At 35.2% G+C, this 14,951-nt stretch overlaps 1 protein-coding gene across 3 annotated transcripts in view; it reads right to left on the bottom strand.

Annotated features, from left to right (window-relative positions):
- LOC692747 (antennapedia homologue protein) overlaps nt 1-14,951 on the bottom strand; it is a 219,186-nt gene that overhangs the window by 47,050 nt on the left and 157,185 nt on the right. The gene's annotated exons all lie outside the window — the stretch shown is intronic.

Here is a 14,951-nt window from a genome sequence, read left to right on the forward strand (position 1 = left end):
AAGCCCATGATTCATACATGTTTCGCGTTTGTGTTGCTGCGGGTGGGAGTGCGAACATGCAGCGTGCTTTTAATGCGGCCAGACGAAATGATGCCTAACTACGGAATAGACACAGGATCGAATAGGTTTTGTAAACTTGCCGGGTATGAACGCGTGTCCGATCACATGAGAGATTAGGCGAATGCGTGCGAATGCATGGAGCGTAGCGCTACGAATGGGCGGGAAACGCTATCGAGAGACCGCCGCTCTATCTACGATTCGAATCAAAGCAATTCTTTTCATTTTAACAAGCAAGGTCATTTTATAACCAATAAATTGTCCTGTAACTAACATTTTACGAAATCATAAATAGCTATACAGTGCATTTCATGGTTTAAATATTAGATTTCGCTAATACATCAATAAATGATGAAAAATGTTTTTTTTTCTTTTTGAAACTTTTTTGTTGGATTATTTTAGAATTGAAAAAGGGAGATGGTAAGCTTCTCTTACATTTTCAGCTGTCGCTTACCCGCACACACATATACATTCAACGCCCGAACAACACGGGGTTCGTGCGAACTTGAAATACGACTTCATGCAAATCACAATTGAATTGATAATGGCTTGAGCACGTGACAAAATAAACGATCACTGCACACACATACACCATATTCCAGATTCGAAATTTGTATTTACTTCAATCTCTATGGCTTCCGAGAACTCCTGAGATTCTTACCTGTAACAAAAAAAAAAAACAAACAATTATTTTAAAACGTTAAAAAAAAAACAATTCAAAATAATGTAATCTTGTAAATTGAAAATGCGATACGCCGTAAATAATGGTAATGCTAATTAAAAATGTTTTTTTTTTATTATTGTAGGTACATACATAAATAATGTTTAATTTATTCAAATAGCGATGACAAATATCCGTTTCGTAAACTAATAGCACAATTTCCGGGCGCAAAATTTATTAGCGATTTTTTTATTAGCTACAGTGTAAATCATTACGATTATTACCATTTGACTTATTAATCGATAGACGATTAGTAAACACGTCTGGACGAGACAGTAACGTCATTCATAATTGCACGCTTATCAGGAATCAGGGAACATAACATTTTCAAAAAGTCGTTGCCTTTGTGTACATTTAACCCGATACGATATCGTAAGGTCATGAGCAGCTCAGAGAGATAAGTAGGACAGTGTTCGAACTAAATAAGTCAAGTTCATTTTAACTATTTTATATAAAGCGTTTAATTGTACAGTAGGAAAAAGAGCAAGGCAGATATGGAAAAGATTTTAGTGTGAAATTAAATTTAATTAATGGTAGTAGAGTAGAAATATAGGTTTTATTCATTAGACCTATGACACTGTGACATTATTTAGATTATTGGTAACGAATCATTTCGAGAGATATATGTCTGGTAATTAAATTGAAGTAAGGTTTGCAACGAAAACTTGATAGTTTAAGTATCATGAATAAGATATGATATGATAATAATATAAGTCCACTTTTAGATAGACTTTATGTCCAATAATAGGATAAGACGTGTAAAGTTCTCGTTTTCTGGAAATAACTTTTACTGGTGGTTGGACCTCTTGTGAGTCCGCACAGATAGGTACCACCACCCCGCCTATTTCTGCCGTGAAGCAGTAATGCGTTTCGGTTTGAAGGGTGGGGTAGCCGTTGTAACTATACTTGCGACCTTAGAACTTATATCTCAAGGTGGGTGGTGCATTTACGTTGTAGATGTCTATGGGCTCCAGTAACCGTTTAACACCAGGTGAGCTATGAGCTCGTCCACCCATCTAAGCAATAAAAAAAATAAAAACAAAAAAAAAATTCTATAAAATAATAATAATTTCACCCATTGCTTAGAAAATCTTATCCTAAAAATGGGAACGCAGATACTTATACTATTTCACTAGAACCGTCCCGTGGTTTCCCGCGTTGAATTTTTAAATCTGGCAGAGTAAAACATGTTGCATTTTCACAGAATAAAGTCGCTTGTATTACCCTCTAATCCTATAACTACAAGTCAATTTGTAAATTCGTTGATAGGTAAAATAATGACCAACGAAGACCCGATTATATATTTATATTTAATATAACGTTATAATATGACCTTAGTTACATATTACGTTATAATGTAACGCAAGTTTTTAACCTTTACATTTATAATTAGAACGTAAATAAAAACAACCGTCTCTGTAATATTCGATTAGAGTTCCGTGAATATCTGACCGTACATCTATCAGAATTGCTTCACGATATCTCGTCTAAAGTAGTTGAACTATAACACTCTAATTTAGTTTCTTAATTGTTATGCCAAAAATACGATATTTCGTCACGTGATAATACGGGCAGAATTTATCTAGACGTAATTGACGTAAGTGAATTAATTTAGATAAGATCTAAGGAAAATACATCGTGCTTTGTAAACAAAAGTTGAAAAGAATAATTACTTAAAATTAATTATTATTGTTTTCGCTATCATTGTTCCAGACGAGAACTAAATACAGGAGATTAAAAATTGTAAACATCGAGGTGAATGGTTCGTACTGACTGACAGGATGAGTTTTGTTTATTAACTTTAGATATTTGTTTATTTTATATCTAATGTACTTGTAAATTAGATATATGTAAACATATTTCGGTTATGTAGGTATGTTTTTTGGGGTAGCACGTCAACTTTTTTATTGTTTTATTTTTTCGGTTTTCTTGAGTCCTAGATATAATTATACTAATTGAACGATTTAATCTCGCATTTATTAGAATAATTAAAACTAACCGGTAGCATGCACAATATTCGAATGTAGACAGTTAATAGTCATCCGTGACATAAAAATAAAATATTTAAAATATCTGGTTAAGCCGTAAAAATAGTTTAAATAGTAGTTTTAGGCTAGACAACCATATATCAAAATATTTTTGACGACTATTATCCTGTCTGAGTGCATAAGGCTTAGTACTATCGTCCTACCTATTTCGGCCACAAACAAATCTCACGTTCCTTTATAAAACGCGGGTGATCCGTTTTTTTCAATGCAATTTCCAATCCAATCTTGTTCTTTAATTACGCTAATCTAAAGTTTAAAAAACTAAAGGGAATCATGAATAGTTTTTTGAGACAACGATTGTCGAATCTCGTAAAACTGTAAGACTGAAAATACGGAATGATGATAACTTACGAACAATTCTGTGCGATCACGTATTAGACATGTGGTCACTAAAACAACTTCATTTGTTTTGAATCAGTCCCTATTGTCAGCATAATGAAATCAAGCAATGTTCAAACGAAACGGATTCAAAATAATAATGCCACATGACAGCTTAATGAAGACGTTAACAATTTTCCACGAGCCCCGGATGATGTACGCACCGTGAAATTTACAAAAATACCGCTCGACAACTTTCTGAACTCCCTCAGAGAATTATTACATTAATATATTTACCAAACACGATCCTATTATTACGTTTTCATGTACTCGCTCGCGCATAAATTAAAAAGTTGTCAGTTTTTCTTTTGTCCCGGCCCTTATTTGGTATTCATATTTGATACTTTGTTAATACAAAGGGACGAAGTGTTTTGTAACGAAAATATAAAACGTCCGTAACTTACACGAGAAAAACCTGTTTCGTCAAACAAAGTACGCTGAGGATACAAATTGTACAAGAGCGATCGCTCATGCGCCGGCTCTTATCTACTTTAATTTTACGAGCCATTACTAGTCTTATTCTCAAGGAATAAGCTTGCTATTGTAATGAATCGGACAGCAACTCTTCAATTATGGTCATATAGAATGAAATATGATTTAAGTGAGGATATCAAAGGGCGAAGCGGGGTTGTTTATGAAATGTGAACTTTATGTGTGTACTGCATCGAAACACCCTTTTTTTAATTTGTACTAAACTATGAACCGTAGCGAAACAGGGTCCCGAAAATATGGCTCAGAGCGTGGCCCGTTTTTTTTGCTGATGAATCGATATTTTGTTCGCGTAAACTATATATTTATTGGATAATTTGTAACTATTTCGTTTGGAATTTTCGTGTTTCTTATTGCTTCCGCAACGAATTTCGTGCGACCCAAAAGTCGAAATGATTGAACCTATCGGGCATTCGCCGGCAGCGGCCGACTCCAATTTAGTTTTTCGGATTAGATACGGCGAACATAATAACATAATTGCTCTAATAACAGCCCAAGCGACGGTGCGAGCCGTGCCTTACAATTCACTTTCCAAATTGGTTTATTTTTTTACCTTTGCTCTGTCTAAAACTATTATGATTTATTATCAAATTTTCGTGCAAGCAAATTATGGCCTCGTTTTTCGTGACTCGTATTTCTCTCTCTAACGTGCATCGTGTTTATACATAAGACAGAGACGCAGTAGGTACTATTGTATTTCCTCCATGGCCCGGAGGCCGTACATAGTTGAGACCTGTGGATGGAATGATTTACGAAGCTCTTTTTCTAATTTACTCATTCAGTAATTAGTAGGATTAACATGTTTAGCATGAATCCATATTTTTCAACGTCATCTACCCTATTAAGCTCCCAAATTTTTAATTTTGTAAATTAATTTCAGACCGGAACCTCTGACACAAAGCACCGACATGAGTTATTAGAGAAAAAAAAACCGAATAATTTATATTTACTTATGTTTTCTGATTTAAGCTAATTCACGTTCGTTAGTTTATTTATTTTCACTATCAACCATTAACTGTTAGTGAATCTGACATGTACTGTGCAGCCATGAAAAATTTACTATGCAATTTAAATATGAAAAGTACGTGGACATCTCAATCACAATTTCTCATTTCAAAAGACATTGAAGACAGCTTAGAGTGCACACTACATCATTGTAATAATCCGTTATTTAAGAAGGTATGTTTTATTAAACAAAGAATCGCGAATATTCAGTTTTGTTTTGTGCAAACAAAAGTTCTGCGGTCTGAAATAGTGCAACCGACAAATGTTCATGACAAGCGGTTGCATTAAACATGAGACCTGCCACGGAGCTGTATTTACATATAAAAAACTTACATTTCAAATTTCACGTTTAAAAAACCGGTCGCAACGAATACCGTTAGCTCATTAGAAACAATTATTGGATGTTTTGATAGTGAATAAATTAATCGAATGACCGTTTTCTGGTGTACACACTCCGGGAATTTTATTACATTCGTTTGTTCTTAATTAGGTACGTATTCGAGTCGAAATGCTTAATATAAATCAAGTAAGCTGGAGGCTAGGCGAATTCGTGTTTATTAATTGTTTGATTTGAAAGTTTTGATATGTGTGAACGTAAGATTGGTGCTTAAGATAAAATAGTATTTACAATTTTAAAAGAGGCCAATAATAATTATGTATTAGATATGTACTTAAGTGTACTGCGTATACACGGGGCGCAACTTTCGTAGTAACGCGCGTGGCGGTGCGGAAGAGACCTCCGACAAAGGACAACGACGAGACCGCACTAACGTATAGGGTTGACAAATTTAATAATAATAAACCCATTTTATTTTCAAAAAAAAAAAAGAAAACACCTTATCAAATAAAAATTACAAATATAAACTTATGTTATTGGAACCCTATACTGGTATATAGGTCTCCTCCAGATTACTCCACTCTTTCCTATTCTTGGCTTTGTTTCTCCGTTTTCTTCTCTTGTTTCATTATTTGTCTCTCCGTTGACACATTTAATAAATCTTAAAACAATTTTTTTCAGCAGCCAGTACGAAATATGTATTTACCGAAGCGCATATTGTGGCGTCTTGTCAAAACGACATTTTTCTTCTCGCATTGAGACTAGTAATAGTAGAGTGTGTGTGTGTGTGTTCAAGTTTCCTGATATAGTAATACTAGATACACGGTAATAGTCTAGTAATATTTTAATACTATTTTTATAATACTAACGTAAAGATACAAACACAATAACAATTAAAAATCAAATGACGCTCAAGGTTTGTGTTATCGGACAAGTAGGTACTTAGGGTACCAGCCAACAATTCTACCTTTTGCGGTGCGACGATGTATTTTTAACTAACGACTGCACTTTGCTTCAAACTCGAATGCCTGTTTTGTGGCAGAAATAATATGTTGGTTCCATTTTATTATTGTACCTCGATGTTTAATCAAACTTATAATGTGCTTTGCGTGTCATCGTTTTCATTTCGAACTAAGAAACAGAAAAAATGTCTATCAGCAGATACATAGGGAAAGACTTTTACGCTTATAAATAAACCTGAAAAACTCTTAACAAACTCAATCGACATTCGCGTATTATGCTAAAAAAAAAAGTTATATTTTGCAATGTCATATTAAAATAACCATGCTCCTAACCCCTCATTCTATTAATTGTTTTGTGTATAAATATTAGCATAGGTCTTTTTTTTAAATAAATTACTTTTGTCATGAACCCTGGGTTTGTCTATTATTTTCTAAAGGGTAATATTTTAATGAGTTTAAATATAAACAAATCTAGGGTGATATTTAAAAATAATAATTGTGTGACAAGATAGTGTCTTTGAATCTACTTCATTAATGACAAGGTTCCAATTGAGAGGTCTCGTTGAGCTCTATAGATACATACATAGATACAAACTTTTTTATTTGGTAGACTTGCTTGCTGCTATTTACTTCTTTAAATAATAGGTTAAAATTATTACATCGCATATGTTAATTATTTTCATTCAATATAATTTTCAAAGTTTTTTTTTCTTTTTTTATTGCTTAGATGGGTGGATGAGCTCACAGCCCACCTGATGTTAAGTGGTTTCTGGAGGTCATAGACATCTACAACGTAAATGCGCCACCCACCCTGAGACATAAGTTCTAAGGTCTCAGTATAGTTACAACGGCTGCCCCACCCTTCAAACCGAAACGCATTACTGCTTCACGGCAGAAATAGGCAGCGTAGTACTTTATAATATATATTCGAATGTTTTTACGTGTAAAAAAAATGGCAGTGGGCAGCCCTATTCTAAGGTTCGCGTTTTTTTTTTTTTTTTTTTTTTTTTTTTATTGCTTAGATGTGTGGACGAGCTCACAGCCCACCTGGTGTTAAGTGGTTACTGGAGCCCATAGACATCTACAACGTAAATGCGCCACACACCTTGAGATATAGTTCTAAGGTCTCAGTATTAGTCACAACGGCTGCCCCACCCTTCAAACCGAAACGCATTACTGCTTCACGGCAGAAATAGGCGGGGCGGTGGTACCTACCCGTGCGGACTCACAAGAGGTCCTACCACCAGTAATTACGCAAATTATAATTTTGCGGGTTTGATTTTTATTGCACGATGTTATTCCTTCACCGTGGAAGTCAATCGTGAACATTTGTTGAGTACGTATTTCATTAGAAAAATTGGTACCCGCCTGCGAGATTCGAACACCGGTGCATCGCTCGATACGAATGCACCGGACGTCTTATCCTTTAGGCCACGACGACTTAACGCGTCCAACACAGCCGCCCGGACACGTTTCAGAATCATGAATTATGGCGCGAGCCGATGCGACTTTTCAATTTGAAATCATCAACCTGGAATTAATTTCATTTTTGAACCCCATTATTTCTGTTATCTACACACGGAATCGCGCAATATGCGAGTTCGCGTTATTGCCGCTTCGACAAAAATATTTTGTGGCGAAACGTTTCGCGCTGTTGACAATTTAATTTCTGGTGATCGGCTTTTGTTTCGGTCTTGTGATGATACAACCGCAACGGTTTCATCCCAATTAAATTTCAGTAAAGCTATAATAATTCATTTAATTACCAAATATATTTTTTTATCAGATAGTTATCCAGAAAAAGAACATCTAACTTGATATAACAGCAAAACAATTGGATAATGTTTTTTGAATTACCATAACTTTTATTTTCCATATTATATACTAATTTTTTTGACTTACTACAAAAAGCAGTCCTTAGTCTAGCCATAATGCTTAATCATTATATTTTTAAATTCTTCACGTTTTTTATTTGTACCAAAATAGTCATTAGAGTCGGCTAAGAAACATCTATTTCATTCAAACACGACAAAATTTGTAGTTCCCGAACATAGTTCTGTAAAGAAATGCATCTAAATCTTTCATTAAAATAAAATAAAAAATATATTCTTCCGGAACCGCGTAGGATTCATTTGTAACGCACAAATCTGTCACTAAGAGATATCCACAGTTAGTTGAATTCCGTGGGCGCCTATTCATAGTACATGTCATCCGATTCTCGCCGACTACTCGTGTTGACGAAAACCGAAATAGAAGTCCAAACGATAAATTTCAAAAGCTTTCGTTTTATTTTAGAACCCGAATACTTTTTACTGTGATTACCAGGAACGTTCAAAAAATCTCCAGACTCTGGGGCGTTGACCTCAAATTCTTACAATAATTTAGTGATATCTAATTTTAAAAAATGGAAGCGTGAGTAAACATTGAAATAATGTTGCAGTTTTTATTTTATTTTATGTTAACTACTTCTGGTATTATCAAAAATTATTTCTACGTATTTTTGTTGGCAAGAAAGAATCCGCTCGACCAAGTTTATTTTCGTTAAATGCTCTGGCAACATAAATTGACTTTCATTGTCAGCGTAATCATCATTAACATGCTCGACCATAGAATAAAACGTCTTTTTTCTTTGTTTTCTACGACTATTGCATTATGGAGCACGTGTAACGAATAAAATATACGTTTATTCTGTTAATTAAAAATTTCTCGGACATAACGTACGAATGATTTTAAATAAAAGTATGTGGTACAGCGGCGCCTGTTATAATTATTATAAAAAGAGCACCGTGGAGCAGTTAAGGGCATGACAAGAACGTTTTCCGAAAAACCTTGTTCAAATCTCAGTAGAGGGACCTTATAACAAAGCTAATATTAGACAATCATTTCCTGTCAAAAGGGAGGAGCTCTCACCCCCTGATGGATCGTAGCCGGGGGACGGGAAATACCTCCTCGCTTCAGATTTCACAGACTCCGTGTTCGCGTGTGAATCAGATTTTTTGCGAGCTTGATGAATGGATTTTTAATAACCAGTTTCGGTCGTCTGCGAACAAAGTTCTTTGAAAAATTTTCTTCATAGTTTTTTTTACGTGATATTCGAATTGCTTGGCGTCGCGTAGACTCGTTTAGTTTTATATACATTCGCGCTTAAGAAGTACATTGAAAATAAATGTGTTCGTCATGTCTGGCTTACAGTGCGGACAGGCAACAAGACATCAGCATCCAGGACGTCTCAATACACCAGGTTACGGATGGCAAAAAACGTGGCGGTCGCTCTCACGGCACGACTCTATTACGAGTCGGCTGCGAATAAATAAAACATGACGGGCCCTTCTCACACATATGTACATATTTATGTACGTGTTGGCGGATGCTAACAGATCTCGATTCGGCGTGTGTGATTTGAAACGCTTTCTCTGCTGAGCTTTTGGGCTCGTAAAATGGAGCGATTATTTTCTGTACCGTTCGATTTCGTGCTGTCGAAATCGGATCGATTCGTTTTATGTTTCTCATTCAAAATCTTGTTACTAAATCACAAGATTATTTTGTTCAATAAATATAAATATTGTTCAGAATATTTACGTTAAACTCATTTTAATGTTGCTAAAATTAAATCTCCTCAAATTTAAGTTATAACTTTTTGTATAATAGGAATTCGTTGATCTAAAAGGAGTTAATATTTAAAGCTAAAATATTTTCGATTGCGTAACAACTAGATTTAACGACACGTAATTGAAACAATTGATCTCGTCAGGCCATGTATTGTCAGACAAAAATAAAAGATGGGACCGACGAGACGAAGGCATGTGCTCAATGAAAAAAGATAGGAAGGATTGACAGCAAGTTTATTGACAGGGAACCGAGAAAGCGTTCTGATTGCAGACTCTATTATACAGTGGAATATTAAATGATTAAACCGACATCTACTTCAAGTGTCAATAAACTACATTATTTCCTATAAAACAATTCCCGTCGCCTGCACTATACTTTTTGCATTCAATATGTATGTGGAGTGTTTATGAAAAACAAAAGCAGTAAACACGTATTAAGCTATAATCATCGTTTAAATCATCCCCTTTAGGGTCTAAATTGCACTTAATGACGTTTGTGCATTTTTATCGAGCCACCGTGTGTGGCATTAAATACTTCCACTAATAGTGTTGCGACTCCTGTACGAACGATAAACAAAAACACGCTCGAGTATGGACGGTGCATTAACGCGCTCGCCATAGTTGGCAGGCACCACGCAAGCCACGCCCGCTGGCAGCCGCTCATCACTAAATATCACTAATCATAAACGATAGAGCTTAGGATTAATGTAACAATTATTAAACAGACAATTTTGCACAAAATTGGATTTTATCGATAAACGAACTTTTGTTAACGAAACCCCGTGCTAAAAATATGTTTGTTGAAAGTGTTTTTCATTATTAATGACTCGTGTAACAAAAATAATAATCATCAATCAATTCCATAATGAGCGTTGAAAAGATGACCTGAATATTTAAGTAATGAACGAAAAATTCACGCGTTTTTTTTAGGATTGATTTGCCAATCGGTATTATAGTTAAATGTTTCAAGTAATCGTATCCAGGGTTGCCATTGCAACGTGCTCAATAGTAGTCTTCATGATTTAAGTCAAATAATTCATTTATGGATCTTGACAATTTGTTATCAATTCGTTTATATTATACAGATACAAATAACCCTATTCTGTGTATGGCATTTAGTATCACCATTCTACCCACTTCTTCTTCTTCATTTCTCAAGGGTATAAGGCTGTGATGTCCGTGGGATTCGGCGACCACTTGACACCAGAACAATCGTGCGCGTTTGCGTCGAAAAATTATTTAAAAAAAATCTAAGCTTGAAACAATTATCTAATGGTAAATTTACCAGTTCTAAATATAATATTTTTCGAAATTCGGGAACAAGATAGATGGCAGCCGCGGCTGAGAATTTGTAATACAATGGCCACAATCTCGGTGATCCCTGGCACGGTGCTAGAACGGCTGTTCTCCCTTTTCACACTACTTGGCACTCAATAACTTTCGTCTCATACGAGCGATGCGAGCGGCACTGTAATTTGTGGTCTCTTGCTACAACAATGTTTTTGATTGATTGTGACTAGTCTGAGAAAATTACTGCTACATACAAATAAAATGTCGCACGTTTTATCGTGATTCACAAATCTCCAATAACGTGCCCATTTACTGTCCGTTGAAGATTATGACAAAAATTGCGAACGCTGTAGTTCTAAATCGAAGGTGCCCGAATTCTTTATCGAAACCACCAACTATTTCAGTTTAGTTTTAACACAAATATTTATACCTTAAAAACGAAACTTGTTTGCACCATGCACTCTGTAAGCGATGCATTAACTTTACAGCGAAGGATCTGTTATGACAACCATCGTACAAGCGGTGGCACAATATGTCAGAGGTGTACGTTGAAGATTTATTTATTTATAATAATGTGAGGGTTGTAAATTAGCAGTGAATGTATTGCGAAGAGAAACGACCGCAGTTTATTTCGGGTTGTGCGCGAGAGTCGGTTTGAAACGGTTGCCAATTGAGATTGAGACGTTTGGAAGAATTTGAATTTGAGGAAGCGCACCTTTGAGTTTTTGTAGAGAAAAAAAATTCATCGACACGCGTTTTTTTACAAAAAAATAGCTTATGACCGAGCTTTCTAGAAAATTTTCCTATGAAATCGTTTTCGACCAAACGGACTTAAGGTCCTTTTTATTGAGGGAAATTGATATATAAGTTTAAATACATTAAAGTTGCAAATTTAACGCCTGCACAACTGCGTTGCATTCATTTCAGATTTGAAATCAAAAGCAGTAACTGCTAAATAGAAAAATGCTTTTAAAAACGAAATTAAATCTATTCACGATGTATTCGTTTAAATAAAATTTAATCATCTAATTAATTCCCTTTTTCGGACGTTTTTTTTTAATTATTGTTTATTACATGAGCACATTTGAAATGCTTTGTTGAAGACGAACCATCAAGGACCGTTCCAATTTCAAAACTCGTCAATGTAAATGATACAATAAAAGCATAATCTTCGTGAGTTTGCAGTGAACAATCGTTCGATATCTGGTCACGAAAACATAATATCTATGTCCACTTAATAAGATCCGAAGTACGTGACCTTTTGTTCACCGGCGCGGGTTGCTTTCAAAAGATATGTTCGGTCAACCTTGATCGATTAAGCTATACCGCTTTTAGTAACAACACTATGCCATAGATTAAAATATCAATTATAGTGTCCGACCGGTTTTTGAATCGATGATTGAACGACATCAAAATTATTTGTACATTTAATATCGATTCGTAACAAAAGCTAAGTTCTTCACTTTACTACATAATATATATTCTTAATGGAATACGAATCGCGTAAGTTATGGTAGCCTACAATGTAACTTTCATGTTTATAAAAGAAACTATAGAAATGCATAAATATTATGACCACCATAATTTAATCAGCATAGTTAGTAGAGTTAAAAGTAACACTATAACTCCACAAGATTAGTTTAACCTTTAAGTAGACTCATTTACATTCACAATTTACGCTTACAATCAAAAAGAATTTAACTTACGTTGAAATGTGACAACAAAAAAAAAAATTCACTAACAACCTCTCATAATGAAGTACTGTTGACAGCGAAATTAAATAAAACTATAAAATAGAATAACGCTTCGTATGTCTAAAGCCGTTTAGTATTTTTGCCACAACAAGCTGCTATAAAACGTTTTTGTGTTAAATTCTCCAAAACAATAAGTACTCAATTCCGTACGCTGTAATGATGACAAATGATTAAAAGGACTGCTAATTGACATTGCAAAGTGCGAATTGTCTATAATCGATAATGATTAATGGGTGTTTTGTGAATGTTTCGCGTTGGATTAGTGTTTTGTGGTGGTTACATGGAGTCCACCTGCACACCGCGGACTGTTTATATATGACTTTATTTTCATGATGTATGTTTACTGTGTTATGTGTACGTTCGGTTGTTGAACTAATAAAGTCGGATGACGATTTACAACGCGATTTTTATACCAGCTATTTTATCATAATTTTTTGTTTACATTTTTCAATGTTTACATATTAACATTCGCATTTTTTATTTCAAAAGATAAGTCGGTTGACAGTTTTGGATCAGACTTAACATAGCCTAGGATCTGTTGTAGATGATGACGATGATAAAGATGTAAACTACGTTACATAGTTACATAGGAGATTGCTAACAGTTCCTATAGGCGGTTTAAAACGACGTTCAAAATAAAAGTTTCTGGCCGGACCTTTTCTGTGGGTCGCGATTCCGATTCAGTAATAGGTTCTACGAAGCATCGCTCTTGCTAGGGTCAGTGATTAGTGATAGCAACTTTCTCAGATTGAGTCCTGCGAGCTCACATACCAGCCATAGCGTAGCTGCAATAGCCCTTAGGCTACCGAATAGGTAGGTTAAATGACTGGCCTCATCTAGATATTAATGTTCTATTGAAAATGATATACATTTTACACAGTTGCCTAATAGAAAAATAATTCAGTTACGTGGCGCTTAGATATTACCGCGATCGTAGACGTGAAGGCAAACAAAAAACAACCACGCCTGTAACAACTGCGGTACTACAAATGCTCTAGACGAAGCATTGTGTTACGAATTATTTGATATACAGAGTGTACGGCAGTCTTCACAGCTGAACTGATAATAATATTGCCAGCGAGTTTTGTAAGCTGTACCTTACGAAATGTCAAATTATTTTAATCGATATCAAAGTGTCCATGTTGCTGGTAAATTTAGTAATTTCATGCCTTTTACTTACTGATAGAAACTTGTAAATAACTATTTATTTTTCTTGGACATGTAATTAATTTATATAAAGTTTTCTAAAGTAAAAAAAAAACCAAATGGAAACACTAAAAAAAGTAACTTGGATGTGGAAATCAACATTGTTGTAGTAAAAAAAAACTTCATCTTTGACATGACCTTCAGAAATGAAAAACACGTTCAAGATGAAGATAGTATTATACTGTTGGCGTTTTGAGCGGCTGATTTATGTTCGGTGCGAGTGCTGAAGTTACACATATATTATTATGTATGTACATGTAATTAATATCACGGACTTTTGCAGTAGGTACATTGAACGTTGTTCGTTGCATAAAAAATCAACTACAAAATGCTATACTAATATCGAGATATTAGAGATAGACTTATATGACTTTCATGTCATAAAACAAAAATATTTGGTAGGAAAATTACTAACATTACGTTTTTGTAAGCGGTTCGATATTAAAACGAAAAAAAGTGTGTGTGTCCGCTCCGACGCACGACTGGAGTTTACTGGATATAAAAAATTAAACGAAACAATACGAGAAATAGTTCTATATTACGACAACACGATACACTACAGATTATTAACAAATTAACGAGACACAAAACAAACGACTAACAAATATATGAAAATACAATAATGAGAGAAACGCGCGATCAGTACGAGGCTTTGTGGCGGACTGCCGGCGCAGCAGCCCGGCGTCACCTGCAATAACGCGGCCGCGCGTTGGCTCCTGATTGGCGCGCGCACGCATCACGCAATCAGGAGCCAATCAGGCGCATAACGCATTTCGTGTGACATGCTAGTACGATTTTGATTGGCGCGCGCACGCATCACGCAATCAGGAGCCAATCAGGCGCATAACGCATTTCGTGTGACATGCTAGTACGATTTTGATTGGCGCGCGCACGCATCACGCAATCAGGAGCCAATCAGGCGCATAACGCATTTCGTGTGACATGCTAGTACGATTTTGGTCCCCATAATTTTCATACCCCGGGCCTATATATGTAAATCGATTCTAAAGGAGTAAACTCCAAAAAAAAAAAAGCGTTGCGAGTCTTTGTAAGGAAGAAATAAGCCTTATATAAAGGGCGTTGATAAAAGTCATTG

The sequence above is a fragment of the Bombyx mori genome, chromosome 6, assembly GCF_030269925.1.
Source record: "Bombyx mori chromosome 6, ASM3026992v2".
Classification (NCBI taxonomy): Eukaryota; Metazoa; Arthropoda; class Insecta; order Lepidoptera; family Bombycidae; genus Bombyx; species Bombyx mori.